Here is a 26,321-nt window from a genome sequence, read left to right as displayed (position 1 = left end):
TAAAATAATCAAAGGTCAAAGTTACATTTCTACTCATATAAAAAATAAAAATAGATATTATTTTATAATCATTACTCAATATTTTTTATTTTTGCACATGCAATGCTGATATATTCAGATATATACAAACACAAATTTATGTATGTAAATGTGATATATATATATAAAAATTGAATTATACTATGGGATTATATATAGTATTTATTTCTTCTAGGTAACCTATCAAAATTTTATTAGTCTCTCTAGCAACAACTGTGGATGAAAAGCCTCAATGTTTATTTCTTTTTCTTTAAAAACTGCATTTCTACAACCTATAAGAACTTTTTCAATCACATTGACAAATGCAAGTAGATTAGTCCATATATTTTCCTGTACTCTAAACTTCCTCATAGTTTAAACACAAAGGAAAAAATTATATAAAACTAAATAAAAATGCAAGTACTAGTTAGAATGATTGAATACAATCAGTGTGCATTCAGTCTCTCTACATGGAAACATATAAAATGTACTTCATCAAGAAATAAATCTTCAATATATATAAATTTTTATCTGTAAAGTTTTTAGTGCTTGTGTCTTTTCAAAAGTTTTAAACTCAAGGGCACAGAAAGGAATATAGGAAACATTATTTTCTATTATGTTCTATTATTCTCCAAATTAAAACATGCCTATCATATTCATAAGATTTATTATAAAGGATGTATTATAATCTTCCTCACAATATATATGTTATATATATATAAATATAAAAATTCTGTATGTAACATTACATTCTTTATTTTATGGTCACCAAGTCTACATACAGAGCTTACTTTGGTGATACTTTTGTTGAAAACATTCATCTTATAATAAATTTGTTTTAAATAATTACATCATAACTTGAGTTTTCAGTTGCATATAGTGATAATACACAGAAATTTAAGCAAAATATAGCATAATTAATTAATTAATTGGCTACAGCTAGAATCAAGATTGTTTCTACTGCTTTATAGCAAATGTTTTAATAGTACATATGCACAAATTGCTAATAGCAATTTTCCTCATGATATCAAATTAGTAAAAATTTTAAATTAAAGAAAATCAATACATAATTATCTATAAGTGAGAGGAAGAGTGCTAAGAAATTCAGTTGAAAATATTAGTTTTTATTTATTTATTTTTCAGGTTTTATTGACACTTAATTCAAGGTAAAGTTTTTGCTCTTTCTATGGAAGATTCTGGATTTTTAGATAATGAAGTACTATAAAGAAATACCTTTAAAAGATGATCATGGCTGCTACAATAAAATTCAGATGGGAGCACATTTTGCTGTGTTCAATACATTTTAATTCTTAGCTCAGGAATCACTGCATGCAGGACTCAGGTACCATGTGTGATGGAGGAATTGAACTTGCATTAACCATGTGCAAGATAAGTGCATTCTCCACTGCACTATCTCTTTGGCCCTTACATTAAAACATATTTAAACAGTAAGCTCTTTATTATGATAAGAAACATTTTTTTAATTAAAAACATGTTATATGTGCATGTCTGTGTTTTCTTTTCTGCCCTGACCTTAGCTTATCTACCCCCATTAAATAAAACATTTAAATTTGATTATTGTGTAATTAAAGTTACACATTTTTTATATATCTGATGTACTACTTACTAGAATTTTGGTCTCTTGAGAATGATTAATTTCATAAGGTAGCATGTGCTACAGTGCTCATTAAATATTAGTTTAGTGACTATGTTAATTTAAATTTTTTTAATTAACAAACAAAATAGCAATAACAAATAAAGGAATATTTTAATTTTTATTTATGATATGAGATTTGGGTAACAGTGATATCTTTCTCAGAAACTAATATATGACCATTTTTATGACCATAAAGATGCAGACATAAGGAAATGTCTTTAAGCCTAGAGAAGACCAAGCATAGAAAATATATGGGTGCAACAGCATGGCACAAGAAAAGGTAAATACATTTTGAATAATTACAGATATTTCCATATGATAACATAGAAGCAACGTTTTTTTAATTCTCCCTTCTTAATTCCCTTAAGAATTTCAATATGAGTACTGCTGAAAACAAACTTTACATTCCAAAATTTTACATTTTATTCTATTTTTTTAAGTCACATAGAGGTAACACTGACTCATTCATTGTGATTCTACATTTATCAACATAGCATAGATCCATTAGCATCTCTCACTAGTATGACCACAAAATTATGAGAGGTTTACACAGTTGTTCTTTTTTCAAAACATTTATGTCTCACAAGCTCATTTGCTATACAAGAACCTCATTGAATTACACAAGTTGAAATTAGCTTATTTTTATGCCAATTAAAATTTAATCACTTATAGTGTAAATTGCAATTTATTTTTATTTAATTATGAGTAGACAAATCCATTAGTTTTTTTAATTGTTTTTAAGTTTATTTTATTGGAAGAAGGGTGTTGGGCCACACCAGGCAATTCTCAGGTATTATTATTGGCTTTGTGCTCAGAAATAATATCTAATGGTGCTCATGGGACTGTATCTGGTTTCAGGGACTAAACATAGTTCAATATGATGCAAAGAAGTGCCTTATTCTCTGTATAATGACTTGATCCTGTTTTTAAATTTTTAAATCTGGTTTAGAATAGTCTACATAAAATCATTAAAAGAAAAATATGAAAAACACCTATGCTTTGCAGTATTTTCTTCTTTTTACAATTTTGTCAAGCTATGCCTACAGCATATATAATTTAATAATTTTTCGATCATTTATGCTTTTGTCACTATCATCACATTCGAAAAATTGAATATATTTTTCCTAAACACTTCGTATTTAACTTTCTCTTTAATCTCAAGTCCCACACAGTTCCTATTCATTCATATTCAGTTGCTATAGATTTTTTCTACTAGGGAATAGTTTAATTTTAATTTGAATAGCATGAAAATATAAAAATGATTGTGTCTAACAAAATGTTTCTGAGATTTAAAGTAATACTTTGCTCTAATTTAATGCTAACTTGTGTTCCATTGTATGAATTCAATAGATTCTTAAGTATTGATTTAATTGGTGCATTTTTAACTAATATAAAGTTAAAGGTATTTATATGTTCCTTTACTTTTCTTTTATTCTTGCCCCCTTTTTTTTGGAAAAAAAACTCAGCATCACTAGCTTTTATGATCATGTGAAACTTATTTTGAAACTGCCAAAGGTCTGTCAGACTCTATGCTTAGCATCAGTGTGGGAGGTAAGAGGATGCCTGTTTTTCCACAGCTTTGGTGACATAGTGCTATTTTGTCTCTTGATTAAAACACCTCTACTGTGAAGTAACATCACATTGTAGATTGTTTATTTTGTTTTGTTTTATTTTGTTTTGTGTTACTCTTATGATTAATAAAGCTGAGTATTTTTAAATGCTTATCTTTCATTTTATATGGGAGCTGTTAATAAAATTATTTTATTCATTTTTAATTATTTTTTGCTCAGAGAAATTTGAAAGGAAATATTTAATTGCCATGGCAATAACTTTCTTAATATAGTTTTGCCCATTCAAGTCAGGTACAAAATTGTATTTTAAACTGTTCACCACCATAACACATATGAGGACACATCAACAAGGAAAATCAAGGGCTTTATATTCCTGGGTATTTTTTTCCGTCATATTAAGTTTTTTTAATATAATTTTTATTTTAATCAAATGACTTACATATCATTCACAGTAATATTCCAGGTACATGTTAACATTGAATTAGGGGAATTCCCATCACCAAATTGTCCTCCCTCCACCTCCGTTCCCATCCTGCCTCCCCTATCCTCCACCCTCACCCCAGGGGCTTCTAGATTGAGTGGCCCCCTCTGTGTCTAGTTTATTACTTAGTGATCTTATAACTGTTTGGTCATGGTACCTCCATTACTTCTCCCTCTAATTGGGAAGCGGGACTAGATAGTTCGAGTTATGTGGTTTTGTTTGAGGAAGAGAAAAGTAATAAAATGGGGTAAAAATCAACTACGCCAACAATGGGCAGAGTCCTTCTAGAGGCTCTTTTCCTTGGTTTGAGAGACGAAGGGGAAAAAAGAAGGTGAAACACCACAACAGTTCAAAAAGAAGTATCAAATAAGATATCCAGTGAGCACTGCAGCAATAAAGATATGCACCACATAATTGCAATGGTCTTGAGATAAAAAACATGACAGAGCGCAAAAAGGAAGAAAAGAAGAAAGAAAAAGTAAATATATAAATAAAAAAGTGGACAACTATCTTAAATATCTACAACTAACTTAAATATCTACACCAATACAAAGAAATTGACAAAAACTAGATAAGAGAAGAAAAAAAAAGAAAAAAAAGATTATTTTGTGCTTATTGGGTTTTGTGTGTATGTGTGTGTGTTTTTGGGTCACACCCAGCAGTGTTCAGGGGTTACTCCTGGCTCCATGCTCAGAAATTGCTCCTGGCAGGCACAGGGGACCAAATGGAATGCCGGAATTCAAACCGATTACCTTCTGCATGAAAGGCAAATGCCTTACCTCCATGCTATCTTTCCTCCCACGCCCCTTTATTCCCCTCCTACATAGGCACTGTAAAAATTGGGTCATTCGAAAAGGGAATCCCCTTGGCCTAAGAGATACAGGGTTTCTCCACTCTTAAAATATATTGTCATGTATTATCTATAGACTCCTTTCAAGTTCATTTACTCTCCCCTTGGTGTTTTTGTGTTGTATGGAAGACTCCTGCTCCGATCTGGATGATAAAATCAGACCTCTATATCTAGAGATCTCAGTCTCTGCACAGGTCAAGGAGTAAAACTTACGATGAAGTCTTTCTTCGTGATTTTAGAAGTTCTGTTTCCTCAATGTCATTTTAATCTGTCTTCTGCGGTTGGTGGTCTTGGCCCTTGCATTGAACCTCGGGTGGAGCCTGGGATATCATCTTTTGTTATGTTTCCAGAAGACCCATTCAGTTACAATTGTCTCAGTCAGGTCTCTGGAATTAGAGATCATGGTTGTTGTGCAGGTCTTATAACAAACCCTAGACTAGGGCTTTCTTGCTGGTCCCAGATTACATACTACCCGGTCATGGTTCTGTCTGCCAGTCATCTGTAGATTATGTTCTTGGCTTTTGCACAGCCCAAAGGGTTGCAATCAAGTCTTCTGATTTTGTCTTGTCATTAGTTGGTGAGGTAGGATACCCTGCTCTTATGTCCATTTGTTCCTAATTTCCTCGTTGTCAGGATATCATATTAGAGCTGGCACATGTTGGTGTTTGAGCAGTATTTAGGATGTCCCAGATGGGATTTGGTTCCTGTAGTTGTTGTGCAGAACTGTGTCATTTCTATGTCTGGGATTTAGGGTTCAAGGCTGAACGGTCGGTGTCTAATTTCCTATAATCTAAGATGGGTCCACTAACATATTTTCATGGTGGAAGATTCCCCTGTATTGTAAATAAGTATGAGTTCTTATCCCTAGTAGATAAGAGCTTGTTTGTATACGTGAGATTTCCCCTTTTTTAGTGTGCCTTTGCAGTAAGAAATGGTGCTTCATTATATTGCTTGTGTATTTGGGGGGAAGAAGAAGAGCAGAGAAACAAGTCACACACCCAAAAATAAGAATAGAAATAAAAATATATTTGCTCACATATGGATAAAAAAAACTGAAATAAAAAATAAATAACTGAAATAAAAAATAAAGAGGTGGTGTTATCCCGGTCCTATACTTATATAGAAGTATAGGCTTCCCCATTGTCTTTTGAGATTTTCTTGTGGGGTGTAGGTCCCCAGGCACCTTTTCATCGCATACCCTGCCCTTCTTGAGATTGATAAAAGATTTGCGGCAGGGGAGTCTTGGGTAGAGTTCTTGCATTGGGAGTCCTTGTAGGGCTAAGTTATTCCTGGGTATTTTGTAATTGATGCCATTCCATGCTTCTCTGATCATTGTTTTGCTCAAAGGAAATAATTACTAGAGTCCAGCAATGTCTATAAATTATAATATGGGAAATATACTGGTTTTCTTTGATGTCCTCTTAAGTGAATCTCAGTGGCAGTTGATGTCATACACTGCTCTTATAAATGGTTATTGTGATTGAACTTTTATGATTGAGAGGCAATTTCAATTCTCTTAGGTGCTTTTGTCTTTGAGATGTCCTTCCCCTAATTATTCAAATGCAGTGACAATATCAAATATTAGTTTTAGTATCATTTATTGAAGGAATAAACACAATTATATATATATATATATATATATATATATATATATATTTTAAATTCCTCCACAGTGTGGGTGCAAGAGATTGTAGAGTGGTTAGAGAGGTTATCTTGGACAATGCTGACCCAGATTTACTCCCCAGTATCCCATATGTCTCCCTCAAACACATCAGAATTGATTTCTGAGAGTAGAGCCAGGAATAAACCCCTTAGATACAAATTTAGAAAATAAGTATTTCTCAAACGTGCAATATAAAAAATTCCCACTTTGACTTGTACACACAAACACCAACTTACACCCAATGTGCAGATGAATGTATATAGTATAGGATCTTTTTTATTTTAATTTTTGAATTTTTACTAAATTTTCTGACCAATATTATCTTTTTTACATTACCTTTGCCTATAACTATTTATTTCTTCTAAGTCTTATTCATTCATGTCTCTAAGAGCAAAATCCTAAACAAATATCTGACTTTCTGAAAATAAATTTATGTAATTTAGTAGAGTATATGAAGAAAATGAATGGTTCTGCAAAGACTCAGGGGTAAATAATGGAGATGCAAAAATGGAGAGGCCCAGCCCATCATCTTGTGCAGAGAAAGAAATCAGTAGTGATGAATCCACAGGCATCAGTGATGAAGAGTCCCAAGGAGCCTCTACCTCAGCCCCCAAAAGGAAGATTGAGGCCACAGATTTAAGAAGCTTACCAGCATTCAGGACTCTCCGTAGCAAAGCAAGAAGACTTGAGCGCCTGTCAGGGTCCAGTGAAGATGAGCCCTCTCAGAAAACTGAGCAGAAAGATCTTGAGAATATTGGAAACCAATCTAATGGTGGGTCTGTCTACTGGGAAAGTGGTAAGAACAATTACAAAATTTTATTTAGGGACAGAGTGGTAGCACAGTGGTGGGGTGTTTGCCTTGCACGGGACTGACTTAGGACAGATTCAGGTTCGATCTTCATCATCCCATATGGTCTCCCAAGCCAGGAACGATTTCTGAGTGCAGAGCCAGGAGTAACTCCTGAGCACCACCAGGTGTAACCCAGAAAACCAAAACAAATTTTTTTAATTTAATATAGCTTTCTTTGCAATGAATGCTTTACTCAAATTTTGAGTTATAGTCTTTGAAATCAATCAATTTGTGTCAATGTACATTTTCAATTAAATGACTTCTGATTGCACACATAGTCTCAAACAGAATGTGCAACTTTAGGAAATGGTGAGAAATAAAAATGGTGATAGAAGAGGTGCCTTTCTCAGAAAACTTGTTCTTAGTCCTCAAGCATAGTTTCTTGGAGAACTCCAGAGCAGTGACTCTATGGTGCCAGAAGTTGAGAATATTCCTACTCTTCTAAAAAAAGCTTCCTTTTCCCAAGAGCCTATAAAATTTTTTCCTGCTGTACTGGTTCCTGAACAAAGAACGATGCTCTGTAGGAATTTAGGTTTATTCTTTCTGCAGAGTTCCACAGTGATGCCTCTACACTGATTCTCAGAGAAGAACCTCAGGAAACTTGTAGCTCAGCCCTAAGAAGAGGGTCAGGTAAAGAAGATTAGGATGTCAAGCCTTGGTCTGCAGAAAGTCAGGAATCTTAATTTAAAGCAACTGTTTCCAGCTGCAGTTTGTTCTGAGCCCCTTGAAGACTTGTTCCCAGATAGTGGGAAATGCTTGTCAGCATTTTATAAAATGCAAAGAGCTAGGAAATGACTCTTAAATTCATGTTTAACAGACAAGCTCTAGTCACTTGATGTATGTGATTATAAAATGCTTTTATAAAAGTAATGGAGACCTGGTCTTATGCCGGGAAACTTCAGGGGTAGTGGTCTCCTTGTATTTAGACCAAGGCTATTCCTTTCTATGACCCCCATATTTTGGTGGGCCTATGCAAACAATATTTGCCACTCTAACACCGTTTTTACTGTGCTCTTTTGACTAACCCTTAAAAAAAAACCTCTTAAACTTTTGATGTTAACTTGAACTAATATGTATGTGCATGAATATATAACAATACTATGCCTTCAAAGTTAAGGAGTCACATAAATCTCATGGCTTTAGGTTGCTTTGTGTACTGCTAAGAAATGTTATAATGTCCTACAATCTGGGGACTTGTGGACAAAGTAATTGTACATGGGTTCTGCCTTATTTTTCTTAATAGTTTTTTGACTGTAAGTTCAATATTTAGGCGTCAGCAAGGGGATTTCTTCTGAGAACTCTCTTTATGGGTGATTGTTCTTTCACTGTAACTTTACCTTGTCCTCTTTGCATTATTGTTCTCATAATTAAAAAAATTAAAAAAAAAGAGAAAATGAATGGTACTGAATATTTATATCATTTGCCTATTATGACAGCCATCTTTTTATTTTATTTTATTTTATTTATTTTATTTTACTTTTTGGCCAAACCCAACAGTGTTAATGACTTACTCCTGGCTCTACAATATGGGGTTCCTATTAAAGGTGTGTGTGACATGTGTGGTGCCAGGAATTGAATCCAAATTGGCTGTGTGCATTGTAAGAGACCTATGTGCTGTACTATCCTTTTGACTTGCTGACTACCTACCTCTACATCTTCCTTGGTGGATCCTGACAGTTTTAGAAAGTTGTATGTAATATTTATACTTATATAATAAAAATATCTTGCATAATTTAAGGCTGAATTCTCAAACTTGAACTAAAAATATCCCTTGAACATATATGGTGTTAAACGCTCTTTTTCAATGTTTCCTCTTGGATTATATTGTTTTGTTTTCATGAATAAGAAGCAGGATTGATTAGGGTGTGAATGTAGTAGGATGTGAAGGGGTGAGGAGCATGAACCCAGAAAGGAGAATATTTTTGACATTTTTAGGAAATTAGTTCTACATCTTTTGTTCATGATTAATGAATTCTTGGATCCCACAGCCATCTGAGGTGAATCATTTCAGTCACCATGTGGCCATGTGTTTCAATCAAACTTAATCTCATTAAATGTACTAAGTCCCACTTCTTCAATTTGTGGATCTTTGGGTGATCAATGAAATTGAACTTGACGTAAGGCTTCAAGAAATGTCCCTTATAGGGAAACAATTGTGGGTGAATAGTGCTGAATCAGTGTCTCTCCATAGGATTTAGAAAAAGAGACAGAAATAAGTAGAAAATCATAGGTTTAGGGCTTCAAGAAATGTCCTTACAGAGAATCAATCCTGTGTAAACAGGGTTGAAGCATAGTCTATTTGAAGAATTTAGAGAATGAGACAGAAGTAATTGGAAAAAGCAGGAGTCAGGAAGACTAACAATGAACTGCAATTAGTATGCAATATTTCTTTTTTAGAACAAGAAATTATTACAGAAAAATGTGAGGGGAGTTTCTTTAATAAGATGCTAAACTATGCTAATCTGTTTTTACAAAAATATTTACATATAAAAGGAATTTTATTGTGGGACATATGTTTTGGGGTTTATCTTAGTGGGGGCTTTCTCTGGAAGAAAGAGCATTGGAGAAATAGCCTACAGCCTTCTGCTCAGTAGCTTTCACATTGTCTCTGCTTCCAGTTTCCTGACAAACTGTCATTCTGCTCTCTTTGTCCTATCACTTTGTCTCAACAGTTTCTTGTTCTGTGGTTTGGTAGAGATAGATGAGCATGATGCCCTCGTCTATATGGACTTTAAACACCATGACTTGTGAATTTCCAAAGGTACTAATTATTTCTATAATCTAAAGTTGGGTATAGTAGAAAAGTATGTATAAATGTCCACCACAATATCTGAAACCTGGATCCCTTATCGCTGCCCATTTTACATACAGGCTATGTACAGTACCAAAAAGGCAGTTGTTTGAAGTCATTTCACATTGGGCCCCATCAGGAAAAGAGCCTGGTAAGTATAGTTAGATGTAGAATTTATTTAGATGTAGAAGTAAGGGTGTTTTAGCCTTTTTTTTTAATAGAAAGAAGACTCAGCTTTGCTCAGGACTCAATAAGGCTGTATCTACAGTACTTACAGTAGTACTTACTATGTAATATTGAGGATTAAAATTCTGGCCTGCACACACTAAGATTTTGTGCTCTTAAAATAAAAAATTCTTTGCTGAACACTTTTGCCAAGAAGAAAAACTTAATGAAAGATCAGATGTCAAATACAGTCATTCTGAGCCCTGTACTTATGCAAATCCTAGCAAAAATAAAAAAGTCCATTTTTCTGATAACCTCATTAGAATGTGTAGCCCAAGTTCCACAATAGCAACGAAAGAGAAAACTGCAACTATAGCACCAGATCTTCCTTCACACATTTTTCTTGAACAACGAGAACTCTTTGAACAGTATGCTACTCCACATGCAGGTCATATGCGAAAAAAGCATTCTCTCTCTCCCCAGTGTCAGGATTATGTATCTCCAAATCTCACGTGTCATGCTTCTCTTGAAAAAGAAAATAGAACTCAACAAAAAAAATCATCAGGCCAGGGAACAGTCTCCCTTCATACAAGATTGTAAAGCATCAAACACTCCTCATTCCATTTTTCTTGAACAACGTGAGCTCTTTGAAAATAGCAAAACCCCAAATGTAGGTTGTGAAATGAGAAGAGACCATTCCCCTGTTCCTAAAGGTCAGGAGTATGTAGTAGAAAAGGACAGTCAACAGAAGCCAAAATCATAGGTTTCTAATACAATAAATGTTGAAGCCTGCATCAATAATGCAACCCCTCGGTCAAAATCAAGTCAAGCCATGTTAGTAACATGTATGTCTACTCCACCTTCAAATAGAAAAGCACTTTCTTGTGTTCGTATATCTCTTGGTCCCAAGAGTTCTTCCAAGTTGGATAGTGGAATCTTAGATAAAAGTTTTCAATCATTGAATTCTGCTTCTAAAACAAAGACAAATCAAGAGTTGAACTCTAACCTACAAGAGGTATCTTCAAGATCAATGGAACCAACCTCCAAAATATTAATCAAAAAACCTGTAGCAAAGGATCATGAAAGTTTAGGTGTTAAAAAACCTCCATCAGACTTAAAAGTTGGTCAGTCTCCTCTTCCGGATAATAATCCTGTTAGTCAGGACTTGAAAGCAGTGCCTTTGCAGAATAACCTTATAGTAACCTCAAGGCAAACACAAGTGAGTATTTCAGATTAGGAAGCATATCACAATTCAGATGGAACTCCATCACCAGTGTCTGCAGATCGGTTTCAAGCCATATGGTTCCATCTGATTCTTTTTTTTTTTTAATTTCTTTAAACACCTTAATTACATACATGATTGTGTTTGGGTTTCAGTCATGTAAAGAACACCACCCATCACCAGTGCAACATTCCCATCACCAATGTCCCAAGTCTCCCTTCGCCCCACCCGACCCCCACCTGTACTCTAGACAGGCTCTCCATTTTCCTCATACATTCTCATTATTAGGACAGTTCAAAATGTAGTTATTTCCCTAACTAAACTCATCACTCTTTGTGGTGAGCTTCCTGAGGTGAGCTGGAACTTCCAGCTCTTTTCTCTTTTGTGTCTGAAAATTATTATTACAAGGGTGTCTTTCATTTTTCTTAAAACCCATAGATGAGTGAGACCATTCTGCGTTTTTCTCTCTCTCTCTGACTTATTTCACTCAGCATAATAGATTCCGTGTACATCCATGTATAGGAAAATTTCATGACTTCATCTCTCCTGACAGCTGCATAATATTCCATTGTGTATATGTACCACAGTTTCTTTAGCCATTCGTCTGTTGAAGGGCATCTTGGTTGTTTCCAGAGTCTTGCTATGGTAAATAGTGCTGCAATGAATATAGGTGTAAGGAAGGGGTTTTTGTATTATATTTTTGTGTTCCTAGGGTATATTCCTAGGAGTGGTATAGCTGGATCATATGGGAGCTCGATTTCCAGTTTTTGGAGGAATCTCCATATCGCTTTCCATAAAGGTTGAACTAGATGGCATTCCCACCTGCAGTGGGTAAGAGTTCCTTTCTCTCCACATCCCCGCCAACACTGTTTATTCTCATTCTTTGTGATGTGTGCCATTCTCTGGGGTGTGAGGTGGTATCTCATCGTTGTTTTGATTTGCATCTCCCTGATGATTAGTGATGTGGAATATTTTTTCATGTGACTTTTGGCCATGTGTATTTCTTCTTTGTCAAAGTGTCTGTTCATTTCTTCTCCCCATTTTTTGATGGGGTTAGATGTTTTTTTCTTGTAAAGTTCTGTCAGTGCCTTGTATATTTTGGAGATTAGCCCCTTATCTGATGGGTATTGGGTGAATAGTTTCTCCCACTCAGTGGGTGGCTCTTGTATCCTGGGCACTATTTCCTTTGAGGTGCAGAAGCTTCTCAGCTTAATATATTCCCATCTGTTAATCTCTACTTTCACTTGCTTGGAGAGTGCAGTTTCCTCCTTGAAGATGCCTGTAATGTCCTGTAGTGTTTTGCCTATGTGCTGTTCTTTATATCTTATGGTTTTGGGGCTGATATCGAGGTCATTAATCCATTTGGATTTTACCTTTGTACATGATGTTAGCTGGGGGTCTAAGTTCAATTTTTTGCAAGTGGCTATCCAATTGTGCCAACACCACTTGTTGAAGAGGCTTTCCCTGCTCCATTTAGGATTTCCTGCTCCTTTATCAAATATTAGGTGGTTGTATGTCTGGGGAACATTTTCTGAGTATTCAAGCCTATTCCACTGATCTGAGGACCTATCCTTATTCCAATACCATGATGTTTTGATAACTGTTGCTTTGTAGTACAGTTTAAAGTTGGGGAAAGTAATTCCTCCCATATTCCTTTTCGCAATGATTGCTTTAGCTATTCGAGGGTGTTTATTGTTCCAAATGAATTTCAAAAGTGTCTGATCCACTCTTTGAAGAATGTCATGGGTATCTTTAGAGGGATGGCATTAAATCTGTATAATGCCTTGGGGAGTATTGACATTTTGATGATGTTAATCCTGCCAATCCATGAGCAGGGTATGCGTTTCCATTTCCGTGTGTGTCCTCTCTTATTTCTTGGAGCAGAGTTTTATAGTTTTCTTTGTATAGGTCCTTCACATATTTAGTCAAGTTGATTCCAAGATATTTGAGTTTGTGTGGCACTATTGTAAACGGGGATGTTTTCTTAATGTCCATTTCATCCTTATTACTATTGGTGTATAGAAAAACCATTGATTTTTGTGTGTTAATTTTGTAGCCTGCCAACTTGCTATATGAGTCCATTGTTTATAGAAGCTTTTTGATAGAGTCTTTAGGGTTTTCTAAGTAGAGTATCATGTCATCTGCAAACAGTGAGAGCTTGACTTCTTTCTTTCCTATCTGGATTCCCTTGATATCCTTTTCTTGCCTAATCGCTATAGCAAGTACTTCCAGTGCTATGTTGAATAGGAGTGGTGAGAGAGGACAGCCTTGTCTTGTGCCAGATTTAGAGGGAAGGCTTTCAGTTTTTCTCCATTGAGGATAATATTTTCCACTGGCTTGTGGTAGATGGCCTTCACTATATTGAGAAAGGTTCCCTCCATTCCCATCTTGCTGAGAGTTTTGATCAAGAATGGGTGTTGGACCTTATCAAATGCTTTCTCTGCATCTATTGATATGATCATGTGGTTTTTTATTTTTCTTGTTATTGATGTTGTGTATTATGTTGACAGACTTACGGATGTTAAACCAGCCTTGCATTCCTGGGATGAAACCTACTTAATCATAGTGGATGATCTTTTAACGAGGCATTGAATCCTATTTGCCAGGATTTTGTTGAGGATCTTTGCATCTGCATTCATCAGTGATATTGGTCTGTAATTTTCTTTTTTGGTAGCGTCTCTGTCTGGTTTAGGTATCAAGGTGATGTTGGCTTCATAAAAGCTATTTGGAAGTGTTTCTGTTTGTTCAATTTCATGAAAGAGTCTTGCCAAGATTGGCAGTAGTTCCCTTGGAAAGTTTGATAGAATTCATTAGTGAATCCATCTGGACCTGGGCTTTTGTTTTTCGGCAGACATTTGATTACTGTTTTAATTTCATCAATGGTGATGGGGGTGTTTAGATATGCTACATCCTCTTCCTTCAACCTGGAAGATTATAAGAGTCCAAGAATTTATCCATTTCTTCCAGGTTCTTATTTTTAGTGGCCTAGAGTTTTTCAAAGTAGTTTCTGATTACCCTTTGAATCTCTGTCATATCAGTAGTGATCTCTCCTTTTTCATTCTTGATACGAGTTATCAAGTTTCTCTCTCTCTCTTTCTTTGTTAGGTTTGCCAGTGGTCTATCAATCTTGTTAATTTTTTCAAAGAACCAACTTCTGCTTTCGTTGATCTTTCGGATTGTTTTGTGAGTTTCCACTTCGCTGATTTCTGCTCTCAGCTTTGTTATTTCCTTCTGTCTTCCTATTCTTGGGTCCTTTTGTTGAGCATTTTCTAGTTCTATTAGCTGTGTCATTAAGCTACTCAGGTAAGCTCCTTCTTCCTTCCTGATGTGTGCTTGCAAAGCTATAAATTTTCCTCTCAGTATTGCTTTTGTGTGTCCCATAAGTTCTGATAGTTTGCGTCTTTATTGTCATTTGTTTCCAGGAACCTTTTTATTTCCTCCTTGATTTCATCTCGGACCCACTGGTTATTGAGCATGAGGCTGTTTAACTTCCAGGTGTTAAAGTTTTTCTTCTGAGTCCCTTTGGAGTTCACAAATAATTTCAGAGCCTTGTGGTCAGCGAAGGTAGTCTGCAAAATTTCTATCCTCTTGATCTTATGTAGGTATGTTTTATGTGCCAGCATGTAGTCTATCCTGGAGAATGTCCCATGTACATTGGAGAAGAATGTGTATCCAGGTTTCTGGGGATGGAGTGTCCTATATATATCCACTAGGCCTCTTTCTTCCATTTCTCTCCTCAGGCCTAGTATATTCTTGTTGGGTTTCAGTCTGGTTGACCTATCCAGTGTTGACAAAGCCGTGTTCAGGTCCCCCACAATTATTGTGTTGTTGTTGATATTATTTTTCAGATTTGTCAACAGTTGTATTAAATATTTTTCTGGCCCCTCATTCGGTGCATATATGTTTAGGAGAGTGAATTCTTCCTGCTCTACGTACCCCTTGATTAATATAAAATATCCATCTTTGTCCCTTACAACCTTCCTAAGTATAAAGTTTGCATTATCTGATATTAGTATGGCCACTCCAGCTTTTTTATGGGTGTTGTTTGCTTGGATAATTTTTCTCCAGCCTTTTATTTTGAGTCTATGTTTGTTCTGACTATTCAAGTACGTTTCTTGTAGGCAGCAGAAGGTTGGATTGAGTTTTTTGATCCATTTAGCCACTCTGTGTCTCTTAACTGGTGCATTTAGTCCATTGACGTTGAGAGAAAGAATTGTCCTGGGATTTAACACCATCTTTATTTCAAAATTTGGTGTGTCTTTCGGGTACTCTTGTCTTAGATTAGGTCTTTCAGTTTTTCTCTTAAGACTGGTTTTGTGTCTGTGAAGTTTCTGAGCTGTTTTTTTGTCTGTGAAGCCATGTATTCTTCCGTAAAACCGGAAAGTGAGTTTTGCTGGGTATAGTATTTTGGGTGAAGCATTCATTTCATTCAGTCTTGTCACAATATCCCACCACTGCTTTCTGGCATTGAGTGTTTCTGGTGACAGGTCTGCTGTAAATCTCATGGAAGCTTGCTTGAACGTGATTTCCCCTTTTGATCTTGCTGTTTTCAGAATTCTGTCTCTATCTTTGGGATTTGTCATTGTGAGTAGGATGTGTCTTGGGGTGGTTTTTCTGGGGTCTCTTTTGGTTGGTACTCTTCGAGCATGCAGGATTTGATCACATATATTCTTTAGCTCTGGAAGTTTTTCTTTAATGATATTCTTGACCATTGGTTCTTCCTGGAGATTTTCTTCCTGGGTCTCTGGGACTCCAATGATTTTTAAGTTGTTTCTGTTGATCTTATCATAGACTTCTATTTTCATCTGTTCCCATTCTTTGACTAATTTTTTCATTGTCTGCTCATTTGCTTTAAGTTTTTTGTCCAATCTCTCCTGCTGTATGGAATTATTATGTATCTCATCTTCCACAGCACCAAGTCTATTCTCAGCTTCTGATACCCTGTCCCAGAGCTTATCCATTTTGTCATTCACTTCGTTTACTGACTTTTTCAGTCCTGTTAGTTGACATGTTATTTCAGTTTGGAGTTTTGTCATTTCTGTCTTCATATATTCTTGGTTCTTATTAGTGTTTTGTTCAACTCGATCCATGGTTTCTTGGAGTCCATTGAGCATCTTCCATATTGTTAGTCTAAAGTCCTTATCTGAGAGTTTGATTAGTTGGTTGGTCATTATCTTGTCCTCAGAATTGTCATCTTTATTCTCTATGTCTGATGCTGGCCTGCGTTGTTTCCCCATTGTCACACTTGTATTGTGGGCTTTTCTACGTGTTGTGGTGGTATTCATTTTCTATATGATGCAGGCAGCACACTCCTCTGGCTCCTCCCTTTCTGGATGGGCTGACTTGCCTCTAAGGGAGGGGAGTCCTCCGTGGACGAAGCCTCACACTGGGTCAAATCTTAGGCCCGAGCATGCAACAGAGAAGACAGTCCGGAGACAAATGTTTGCTTCTGTGATATAGCGCTGTTCTTAATGTGATTTTTCCTTCTTGTTGCAATGGAGTTCTTTCCTTAGAAAGAGTGCACGACCGCGTAGCGAAGTGGAGTGGCCGTGTTCTGCTGGAGCCTCTTTTTGCCCCACTCGCAAGAGTTTCACGCAAGAGGACAGTAGACAGACATAGACAGGTCACACTCACAGTTTTTCACAGTTGGGCCCCACTGGGCCGGTGTACTTTCGCGGATTTTCCCCGCCTGGTGTCAAACACAGGGAGCCGGCTTTTGCAAAGCTTAGCCGGTTTTCATGCTCTGTAGTCCCTCCCTGAAAATGCCATCTGGGTGAGCGATGTTTCTGGAGCCTCTTTTTGCCCCACTCACAAGAGTTTCATGCAAGAGGACAGTAGACAGACATAGACAGGTCACACTCACAGTTTTTCACAGTTGGGCCCCACTGGGCCGGTGTACTTTCGCGGATTTTCCCCGCCTGGTGTCACACACAGGGAGCCGGCTTTTGCAAACCTTAGCCGGTTTTCATGCTCTGTAGTCCCTTCCTCGTTTCCATCTGATTCTATTTCATCTTCCACCAGTAGTTTCTGGAGCTCAAATTCTGTTATTTTCAATGAGCAAAAGGTTCAGATGATAAACAAGGGCATACAAGCAGGTAACCTGGAGATTGTGCATGACATAAGAGAACGCACTCGAGATGTGGGGATGACTTTTCCAACCCCAAGTTCTAGCAATGCTAAAGCAGAAGAGGACAGTGATACTGCTTCTTTGTCAGAAGAGAAGAGGTTCCTTGCTAATTATTTTAGAAACAAAAAGTTAAAGAAGAACAAACCAATTTGCTTTGAAGGAGTTCCGTGGTTTATTCCTGTAGAAAATGTGAAGTCTGGTCCTAAGAAGGAAAATCTGCCCATGTTTTATGGCCCTGATATCTCCTGGTTTGCACCAGTAACTAATACAAAACCCTGGAGGGAGCCACTGCGAGAACAGAACTGGCAAGGACCATGCATAAACAACCAGAAGCCACTAGCAGGGCCACCACAGCCATTTGTGAAAGCAACCCTACAGGAATCACTTCAGCTTCATAGACCTGACTTCATCTCTAGATCTGGGGAACGTGTAAAGCGCTTAAAATTAATAGTCCAAGAAAGGAAGCTGCAGAATGTTTTACAGAGTGAGCAGAGAGCACTATTTAACACTACAAGGGAAGGCCAGTGCTACCAGGATACGCTGCACCTGTTTCCACAGAGAGGTCTTGTGCCGCCCAAGACAAATGGGCCTATTGGAAAGAAGGAAATGATACAGAGGTCCAAACGGATTTATGAGCAACTGCCAGAAGTACAGAAAAAGAGAAACGAAGAAAAGAGAAAATCAGAATATAAGTCATATCGTCTGCGAGCCCAGCTATATAAAAAGAAAGTGACAAATCAACTCTTAGGAAGAAAATTTCCTTGGGACTAACAAGATGGTTTCCTCAGATTCTTTGGAATGATATATTTTCTAAACCTGGAAAAATACAGTGATTTATAAGTCATATAATAAAGCTTACTCATTGTCCATAAAAATAAAAAGATTTTGTGCTCCTATTTCTTAAGCTTTTTTCTTGATCCCATCTACATCCCCCCAATTGTAGGCACAATTTTTACAACACCAATGAAGAGGAACATTATATATCAGTTTTTTTAAAATTGTATTTCTTTTTAATTACACCTTACAATTCATGCTTAGACATTAAGTATAAAGAAAAAGACTTTAGTCAATAATGTCCCTGAGGTGCTTTCATTTTTAATAGAGATCTAGAAGAGTTGAAATTTCCATTAAAGTTAAAAGACATAAAACCAAGATGGACTTATTTTATTTATTATTACTAATATTTTCTAGTAAACATACTATTTGTACACTGTCTGATTTATGCCATTAGCAATAAGTCACAAAATAATCATATTATAGGTAGTGAGTGGAATGTTCAAAATTTTAAAAAGTCAACAGGTGCTTGAAGAAATAGTACTCTAAGGCACTTCGCTTGAAGAAGGCTACCCTAATTTCTGTCCCTAGCATTCCTGTGTCCGAAGTCCAACCAGTAAAGATTTCTGAGTACAGAGGCAGCAGTATAACTATAAAACCAATTGTGTGTTGTTTCAAATTAAAAAAAATATTGATGATAATGGATAAAATAAATAAAAAATTTAAAACATGAATTAATTTCCCTTTATAACCATACTTATATCTGTGAATCTTTTTTAAGAATCACAAGTATTATATTTATTTAAATATAGGGCACAACGCAGGTTTTTTTTCTCCACAGATAAATATCTTCATGATTGAGTTACAGTCATACAAAGTATAACAAGCTTCATCAGTGCATATTTCCCACCACCAATGTTAACAATTTTTCTCTTACACTTCCTGATGCCCTCTATCCTTCCTTCCACCCTCTTGCACGTGCCCCTGGGCAGGCATTTTTCTTCACTCACTCTCTCTCTCTTTCTCTTTCTTTTGCTCTCACTCTCATTTGCTCTCCCCCTCTTTTTTTTCTTTTGTGACATTGAGGTCTGTATTACTGCAATGAAGGGATGATATGAATAGCTTTTCTATATTAGACATTCTCTAATTGCACTCACTGTTCTTTGTGGCAAGCTACCTACTATTGAATGATCTTCCAGATTTTCATCTCTATTGTGTCTAGATATCCTACTACTGTCTTTTAGTTTCCTATATCTGAGTTAAGAGTGAGATTATTCTATATTTATACCTCTCCCTCTGAATCATTTCACTCAGTATACTATTCTCCATGTCCATCCATGTATAAGAAAAAATCCATGACTTTATTTTGGGAATGGCTGCATAGTATAGTATTCCATTGTGTATATATAATACTGTGGATTTAATCATTCATCTCTTGTCAGGCACCTGGGTTACTTTCAGCATCTGCCTATTATACAGCAAATAGTGCTGTGATGAACAAAGAAGTGCAGTAATTTTCTTGCATTGTGTTTTTGTGTTCCCAGGTTATATCCCAAGGAGTGGTATTGCTTGATCATAAGGAAGATCAATTTCCAGTTTTTAAAAAAAGTTTCCAGTTTTTTAAGAAATATCCATGTAGTTCTCCAGATAGATGGCATTTCCACCAGCATTAAAAGAGAGTTTCTTTTCTTCGAAATCTACACCAACAGTGGCTGTTCTTTTTCTTTGTGATAATTACCATTTTCTGTGGTGTGAGATGATACCTTAATGCTGTTTTGATTTGCTTATCCCTGATGAATAGTGATGTGGAGAAATTTTCATGTACCTTTTGGTCATCTATATTTCTTCTTTGAGAAAATGTATGCTAATTTTTCTCACTATTTTTATGGGTTTAGATATTTTTCTTGTTTAGTTCTGTCACTACCTTTTATATCTGTGATATTTATGCTTTTTCAGATGAACATTGGGTGAATTGTTTCTCCCATTTTGTAGGTAGCCTTTGTCTTCTATTTACTGTTTCTTTTGAAATACAAAAGCTTTTCATTTTAATGTAGTTCCATTTGCTTATCTCTGCTTCCACTTGCTTGGACAATGGTGTTCCTTCTTGGAAGATGCCTCAGTCTCAATGTCATGATGTATTGCCAATGTTTTCCTCAATATATCTTAAGGTTTCAGGTCTGCTATCACGATCTTTAATATATTTTAGTTTGATTTTTGTGCAGTGTTAAAAATACGTGTGAGTTCACCTTTTTGCATGCAATTGACGAATTTTCTCAACACCACTTATTGAAGAGGCTTTCCTTGCTCAATCTTGTGTTTTTTTCTCTCATTAAAGATTAATTGGTTGTATATCTAGAAAACAGTGTCAGAATATTTGTCTATTCCATTTTCTATTCCACCGGAGGGTCTGTCTTTATTCTAATACCATACTGTTTAAATTGCTATTGCTTTATATTACAATTTAAAATTGAGGAAAGCGATGTTTCCCATCTTCTTTTTCCCAAGGATTAATTTAACTATTTGTGAGTTTTTATTGTTCCAAATGAATTTTAGAAGTGTTTGATCTACAATTTAAAAAAAAAATGTCATGGGTATACTTAGAGGGATTGCACTAAATCAATGCAATGCTTTGTCAAGTATTGACATTTTGTTTGTTTTGTTTTGTTTTGTTTTTTGCCACACCTGGTGATGCTCAGGGGTTATCCCTGGCTATATGCTCAGAAATTGCTCCTGGCTTGGGGGACCTTATGGGATGCCAGGGATCATACAGTGGTTTGTCCTAGGTTAGCACTTAAAAGGCACACATTCTACCACCTGTGCCACTGCTCTGGCTCCCAAGTATTGCCATTTTAATTTTAATGATGTTCAATCTCCCAATCTATGAGCATATGTTTCCATTTTGCTTGTCTCTTTTTTAATTTCTTGAAGTTGTGTTTTTAAGTTTTCTTTGTATAGGTCTTTCACCTCTTTAGTTAGTTTGAATCTAAGGTACTTGATTTTCTGAGGTACGATTATAAATGGGGTTATTTTGTAATGTCTTTTCCTTCTCTCTCATTATTTGTATATAAAACACCATAAATTTTTGAGTGTTAATTTTGTAGCCTGCCACTACACTATACAAATCTATTGTTTCTGGAAGCTTTTAGCTAGTTCTTTTTCTAAATATAATAGAATGTCATATGGAGAGCTTGACTTCTTTCATTCTTATCTGGATGACCTTTATATCTTTTTCTTGCATAATTTTTATGGCAAGTACTTCCAGTTCTAAGTTTAATAGAAGTGGCCAGAGGGGGTAAACTTATCTTGTGCTAAGTCTTAAAGGAAAGGCTTTTAGTTTTTACCCATTGTGTATAATATTTGCCATGGGCTAGTCATGGATTAAATATATTGAAAAATATATAATTTATATCTTGCTGAGAGTTTTTATCATGAATGGCTTTTGGACCATGTCAAATGTTTTCTCTGTATCTATTTATATTTTCAAATTTTATCTTTTCTTTTGTTGGTATGATGTATTACATTGATTATCTTGCATATGTTAAACCACACTTGCATGTCTGGGATGAACCGTACTTGGACATTTTGATGATCTTCTTGATAAGATGTTGGATCCTATTTTATAGGATTTTGTTTAGAATCTTTGTATCTGTGTTCATCAAGAATATTGGACTTTAGTTTTCTTTTTGTGGCATCTCTGTCTGCTTTTGGGATCAGGGTGATGTTAGCTTTGTTAAAACTATTTGGGAATATTTATGTTTCTTCTATACCTTGAAGAGTTTAAAAAGTATTGGCAAGAGGTCTTCTTGAAACGTTTGAAAGAATATGCTAATAAATACATCTGGTACCCAGTTTTTGTTTGAAAGAATATGCTAATAAATACATCTGATACCCAGTTTTTGTTTTTAGGGACATTTTTATTACCATTTTAATTTCCTCAATAGTAATAGAAGCATTCTTGCTGGTTTCCCTTGAGCTCAAGTTGGGGATTTTCCCTTTTTAAGTCTCACTGCATTGTACTGGATGCCCTGAAACAGACATTCCTTCTGATCCAGTTTTTGGTGGTGGAGTCCACTTACCTTGTGATACAGTCCTGGATGCTTCTGAATGTAGCCCAGTTTTTCCTCAGTCCTTGGTGGTATGATAAGGTTACCTTTGACACTGCCTTAGCACTAGCAGAAAGATTCCCCCTATCCTCACAAAGAATTTTATCTGTTGAATTCTGAATTACAAATAATTTTTCTTGATTTCTTTTCTGTGTTTGTTTACTTTGTGACCACATCTGGTGGTTCTCTGCACTCAGAAATTATTTCATGTAAGCTCAGGGAACTATAGATGTTGCAGAGGATGAACCTGGGTAGCTGTACGAAAGGGAAATGTCCTACCCACCATGCAACTTTTCTGTGATTCTTGACAGTTCAAATACTTAACCTTCAAACACTGACTGAATAATACTTTCTTAGAGTCCAGAATACATATGGTTAATATGTTACGAATACAATAAAAAAGTAGTTATTGAATACAAATTTATATTTTCTGATACAATCATTTTAATGAAATGAATTTTAAATAGTAAATTAAAATATTCAAATATCAGTATAAAAGCACTGCAGGAAATATATGCCACGCTGTGATATATTCATTTGAGGTTTACTAAATTAAGAAGGCAATAAAATTAATTATAAAGAGTTTTCACATCAATGCTCAAAATTATATTTCTCGCACAGAAAGAATTGTTGATTAATTGCACACTCAAAATTATTAATTCACAATTACCTGAATTGCTATAAAATATTTTTAGTGTGCTTAAATTTTTCCAGTTAGTAAATTATCATGAATATATTTTACATATTTTCTGAATTAGAGGTTGCCTAGAAGATAGTCAATCATTGATTTTCATTAAAAAGTTTTGTTTTGTTTCTAATGCATTATAGTAAAATAAAATCAAAACAAGTCATCTCATTATAATGTGTATTAACCTATTTGTATATCAACCTATTTTTTAACCAAATATACCTTTCCCACCTATGCAATTGATTGTTTCCTTGTAATGCATAAAGCATTCACAAAAGCACACTAAAGCTCCAATTCCCAAAGGAAGACTTATTTGATTTATTTGTATTATAATTAAAATAATTACTTACAAGTTATTCATATCTAATTTGTTTATAAGTTAATGTCTATTAAATTTAACTTTATTTGTTAGTATTATATATAACATTTATATTAATTAACTCTATTCTTTTAAGAACTTTCAAGAAATATGATTTAAGGTATGCTTAATCATTTCATTATAAAAGAAAACTGATTTCAAATTTGACATGCATTTAGCTATAATGTGTTAAGATCAAATATTTTGGTGAAATAGAACCATTCTCCCAATAAAATCAATGGGTAGCTAATGGATAGAGTTGCAAATTAGATACTAAGAATAATTTGGAAAATGATGACAAAATGATGGAAGTCAAAATCTTTCAATTCTAACTGTAACTCCTACAGTGTTGCAGTGTTGCTCCTTAGTGAGTAAACAATGCAATTACTCAGAAAGTTATTTTTATATTTTATAATATAAAGTTTATATTCTGTTTAGTTTAGTTCATGTTCATATTATTTAACACAGAAAACTTGGTATTTTCTATTTTCAGAAAGTTTTAATATATTTTACATATATAATTTTGAAGGTATCATGGCCTTGGATTGAATGCTCTACATGGTAATAATGCTGCATAAGGTTCAAATATTTTCCTGGTAGGATGATTTTAAAGTTCTTTTAAGATATTTGAAGACAGGAGCAATGCACAAGCCATAGGGCACTTTCCTTGCATGCACTAACCTAGGACAGATTGTTGTTTGATCCCTCGGCATCCCATATGGTCCCCCAAGCCAGGAGCGATATCTGAGCGCATAGCCAGGAGTAACCCCTGAACGTCACCTTGTGTGGCCCCAAAACCAAAAAAAAAGACATTTGAGGGTAAAAGGGAGCAAAAACAAACAAACAAAACTCCAGCCCAGTATTACAATTACTTAAAGTAATTTTTGCCATATGCTGCATTGGTCCTCAAACTTTTTAAACAGGGGGCCAGTTCACTGTCCCTCAGACCATTGGAGGGTCTAACTCTAGTAGAAACAAAACTTATGAACGAATTCTTATGCACACTGCATATATCTTATTTTGCAATGAAGAAACAAAACAGATACAAATACAATATACGGCCTGCGGGCCATAGTTTGAGGACCACTGGAAGCATTAAAGGAACAATATAACTTCTAAATCTTGAATTTAGTTTCTATCCTAAGGTATGATGTCAAACATACAATTTAAGCCATTATCTTAATTTTCCTCTTGAATGACAGGTGCAAATATCTTATTTCTCTCTATATGGTTTTTTTTAGTATTCTCACAAGCATCTGAAATGAAGGGATGTGTACTTGAAAGAAATTTTTCAATTACTATAATTAATGACTCTTTAGCTTTGTTTATTAGTATTAATTTGAAAAGAAAATTTTAGAAAAAACCGGCTAACCTTTGCAAAAGCTGGCTCCCTGTGTGTGACACCAGGCGGGGAAAATCCGCGAAAGTACACCGGCCCAGTGGGGCTCAGCTGTGAAAGACTGTGAGTGTGACCTGTCTATGTCTGTCTACTGTCCTCTTGCGTGAAACTCTTGCGAGTGGGGCAAAAAGAGCCTCCAGAAACCTCGCTCGCCCAGACGCCATTTTCAGGGAGGGACTTCAGAGCATAAAAACCGGCTAACCTTTGCAAAAGCTGGCTCCCTGTGTGTGACACCAGGCGGGGAAAATCCGCGAAAGTACACCGGCCCAGTGGGGCTCAGCTGTGAAAGACTGTGAGTGTGACCTGTCTATGTCTGTCTACTGTCCTCTTGCGTGAAACTCTTGCGAGTGGGGCAAAAAGAGGCTCAGAGGAGCATGGCCGCTCCGCTTCGCTACGCGGCCGTGCACTCTTTCTAAGGAAAGAACTCCATTGCAACAAGAAGGAAAAATCACACTAAGAACGGCGCTATATCACAGAAGCAAACATTTCTCTCTGGACTGTCTTCTCTGTTGCATGCTAGGGCCTAAGATTTGACCCAGTGTGAGGCTTCATCCACGAAGGAATCCCCTCCCTTAGAGGCAAGTCAGCCCATCCAGAAAGGGAGGAGCCAGAGGAGTGTGCTGCCTACATCATATAGACAATGAATACCACCACAACACGTAGAAAAACCCACAATACAAGTGTGACAATGGGGAAACAACGCAGGCCAGCATCAGACATAGAGAATGAAGATGACAATTCTGAGGACAAGATAATGACTGAACAACTAATCAACCTCTCAGATAAGGACTTTAGACTAGCAATATGGAAGGTGCTCAACAGACTCCAAGAAACCATGGATCGAGTTGAACAGAACACTAATAAGAACCAAGAAAATATGAATGCAGAAATGACAAAACTCCAAACTGAAATAACATGTCAACTAACAGGACTGAAAAAGTCAGTAAACGAAGTGAATGACAAAATGGATAAGCTCTGGGACAGGGTATCAGAAGCTGAGAATAGACTTGGTGCTGTGGAAGATGAGATACATAACAATTCCATACAGCAGGAGAGATTGGACAAAAAACTTAAAGCAAATGAGCAGAAAATGGAAAAATTAGTCAAAGAATGGGAACAGACGAAATGATATGATAAGAAGTCTATGATAAGATCAACAGAAACAACTTAAGAATCATTGGAGTCCCAGAGACCCAGGAAGAAAATCTCCAGGAAGAATCAATGGTCAAGAACATCATTAAAGAGAAACTTCCAGAGCTAAAGAATATATGTGATCAAAACCTGCATACCCGAAGAGTACCAACCAAAAGAGACCCCAGAAAAACCACACCAAGACACATCCTAGTCACAATGACAAATCCTACAGATAGAGACAGAATTCTGAAAACAGCAAGATCAAAAGGGGAAATCATGTTCAAGCAAGCTTCCCTGAGATTTACAGCAGACCTGTCACCAGAAACGCTCAATGCCAGAAAGCAGTGGTGGGATATTGTGACAAGACTGAATGAAATGAATGCTTCACCCAGAATACTATACCCACCAAAACTCACTTTCCAGTTTGATGGAAGAATACATGGTTTTACAGACAAAAACAGCTCAGAAAC

The 26,321-nt window shown here is 35.9% G+C and overlaps 1 non-coding gene across 1 annotated transcript; it reads right to left on the bottom strand.

The window, feature by feature from the left end:
• Positions 1-9,918: 9,918 nt before the first annotated feature.
• On the bottom strand, positions 9,919-10,052 carry LOC126026941 (small nucleolar RNA SNORA70). Its single transcript, XR_007502126.1, has one exon. It is a non-coding gene; the product is annotated as a small nucleolar RNA SNORA70 (small nucleolar RNA).
• Positions 10,053-26,321: the final 16,269 nt, after the last annotated feature.

This window comes from Suncus etruscus, chromosome 13 (assembly GCF_024139225.1).
Source record: "Suncus etruscus isolate mSunEtr1 chromosome 13, mSunEtr1.pri.cur, whole genome shotgun sequence".
Lineage (NCBI taxonomy): Eukaryota > Metazoa > Chordata > Mammalia > Eulipotyphla > Soricidae > Suncus > Suncus etruscus.
Note: the sequence above shows the minus strand (reverse complement) of the source record. Positions and strands in the feature narration are given on the sequence as shown.